This window comes from Pinus tabuliformis, chromosome 5_1 (assembly GCF_031772625.1).
Source record: "Pinus tabuliformis cultivar Carrire ecotype Pingquan chromosome 5_1, CPIR1, whole genome shotgun sequence".
In the NCBI taxonomy this organism is placed as follows: Eukaryota; Viridiplantae; Streptophyta; class Pinopsida; order Pinales; family Pinaceae; genus Pinus; species Pinus tabuliformis.
Window position 1 is genome coordinate 397,648,999 of NC_142305.1, and position 2,788 is coordinate 397,651,786.

At 34.8% G+C, this 2,788-nt stretch overlaps 2 non-coding genes across 2 annotated transcripts; both read left to right on the forward strand.

Annotated features, from left to right (window-relative positions):
* Positions 1 to 1,285: 1,285 nt before the first annotated feature.
* On the forward strand, positions 1,286 to 1,358 carry TRNAA-UGC (transfer RNA alanine (anticodon UGC)). Its single transcript has one exon. It is a non-coding gene; the product is annotated as a tRNA-Ala (tRNA).
* Positions 1,359 to 1,533: 175 nt separating this feature from the next.
* On the forward strand, positions 1,534 to 1,605 carry TRNAW-CCA (transfer RNA tryptophan (anticodon CCA)). The gene has a single exon. It is a non-coding gene; the product is annotated as a tRNA-Trp (tRNA).
* The last annotated feature ends 1,183 nt before the right edge of the window (positions 1,606 to 2,788 follow it).

Here is a 2,788-nt window from a genome sequence, read left to right on the forward strand (position 1 = left end):
AATTGCAATTTTACGGGCATTGAATCCATTTATATATTTAAAAATTCATTTTAAAATTTGAATTCATTTATACATGCAAAGATGCAATTTAAATAATGAAAAAGTACACATGGTTTGTGTGTGTATAACCAATATATATCTATTTTAACGAGGTTGTCTACCGACGTCACAAATTTGCTTGGATGATAGCTTTCTTTGCTGGAATCCTATAAAAAAAATTCTTCAAAAAATCAAAGTGTTGGAGTGTTTGAATCTTTTTTTATGGTGGAAATGGATTCAACACCATCAAGAACCCTTGGAGCACCCAAAATCCTGAAGTTTGACAATTGTAACCTAGATTTTCAAAAATTTATGTCAGATTTTGTCATAATCGTGTCAAAATTTCCAATATTTTCCGGGCTAATTTGTGGCTATTTTAGACTATGCTTATTTTAACTACAAATCTACAAAAGTGGAGAAGAATCAAATCTCTTGAGATATACATTTTTTAAAATTTCGCAATCTAAAATAAATTTGAGCTTTACGAAATTTCATCTCTATAATTTTAATAAACTCATAGTTAAAATAAATCTATAACCATTTTAACCAAAATTTATTCTAATAAACAAATCCTACACTAATCCAAACACAAAAACCAAAACCTCCCAGAGCTAAAATAATCCTATAAACAAAGTAATCTAGGACAACAACAAAAAAAATTCAAAAATGAAATAACAATGCCATCATGAGATTATCTATCATCCTCTAAAGAAAAAAGAGGAGTATTGTAACTACAATGTGCATGTTATGACGGTAGGGGCGGATGGTTTGCACACCCCCCGACCCGTTTCAAATCCTGCAGCGCTGCTGCCGCAGCCCATTTGTCCTGATGCTGGCGTTCATGTGTGTACATGGTGATTAATCAATGATTTGACGGTTGTCAGCGTAGTTCTGACACGTATTTGTAATATATGTATAAAAAAAGAGGGCCCATAATACTTCCGTAGGGAACTAGCCCCGCCCATTTAAAAAAAAAAATGTTTTCTTTTCTTCATATTTTTCCAATAATCTAAAACAGTGTAGTTTAATTATTCTACAATTTTTTTTTATTTAAAATTTAAAATTTAAAGATATAATTCATAGCTACATTCCCAAGATATAATTTGGCTCCACCTGGATGAAGTCATCGGGAACGGATTCCAGATCAACAGCGGACATTATATTGACAGGTGGCATATTTACGGTGCAACTTGCTTAAGATAATTTTTTAAGTTATATAATACGATTTTTTTATAAAATTTGTCATGGGGATGTAGCTCAAACGGTAGAGCGCTCGCTTTGCATGCGAGAGGTACGGGGTTCGATACCCCGCATCTCCATTTATGTTCAACGATTTTGCAATTTTAGTTTGCGCCCATTTTGTGAAAATTAAGCGTTAGATTGAAGATATGAAGGTCGCGTGTTCGATCGCTTGCCGCACTGCATCATATGTCAGCGAGCTGTGCGCTCCTCTACTCTAATATTAATATTAGGGAAATTATAATGAAACGCAAGGGATCTGTGGCGCAATGGTAGCGCGTCTGACTCCAGATCAGAAGGTTGCGTGTTCGATTCACGTCAGGTTCATTTTGTTAAACTACAGCTGCTTGCTGGTATTTTCACCACCTGTGAATTTTGTTGATTATGTCTTGTTAAATTACAATTGCTTGCTGGCATTTCTGCCTTCTGTAAATTTTGTTAAACTACAACTGCTTGCTGGTATTTCCACCTTGTGTGAATTTTGTTGATTATGTCTTGTTAAATTACAACTGCTTGCTGGTATTTCTGCCTTGTGTAAATTTTGTTGATAATGTCTTATTTTTTCGCTTTGTTTGAATTTGTTTCTGGTTGATCATGGCGTTCTTTTGCTTTGTCTGAATTTGTTGAAACGTTTGCACATTCTTTTATCATGGCATTTCCCCTGTTCTTGTTCTTGCCTATAAAGGACTTTTTTTGTCATGGCATTTCCCCTGTTCTCGCCTATAAAGGACTTGCAATTTGACAAGCTGGTAAGTAGAGTGGAAGAGATTGACATTCCACTGGTAAGTAGAGTGGAAGAGTTCAAACGTTTGCACATTCTCGTTGATCATGGCCTTCTTTTGCTTTGTTTGAATATGTTGAAACGTTTGGACATTCTTTGGTCATGGCATTCCCCCTGTTCTTGTTCTTGCCCTGGAATTTGACAAGCTGGTAAGTAGAGTGGAAGAGATTGACATTTCACTTGTGCTTGCCATATAAAGGACTTGGAATTTGACTAGCTGGTAAGTAGAGTGGAATAGAGATTGGCATTTCACTTGTTCTTGCCCTATAAAGGACTTGGAATTTGACTAGCTGGTAAGTAGAGAGTGGAATAGATTTTTATAAATGTAGAAGGTATTTCAAGTTGTTAAATTAGTGTTGATCTACAACAATGTCCACTCTCTCACTGGTTCTTTTCTTTTCATATTCCAACTTCACTAATATTCATCTTTTGTTTTTGAATTTGTTTTAGTCATCTATTTCATAACAAATTAATCAACACAAGAGAAGAGAATAGAAGGCAACCCCTACCCTCAAGCTTGGCTAGTGAAAAATTTTGTTTTAATGATAAATTGGTTTGATAATGGAGAACCATGAAAAGGAAGATGTAGAATCCTCAAAAGCCACAAAGACAAAGGAGAAACAAGAAAATAAAGAAGGTAGACTTTAGAGGAGGTGAATCACTGAGATGTTTAAGAAGTGTAAACACATTGAGAAAGGAAGAGTTGAGAAGAAGCAAAAGATGGTTAAT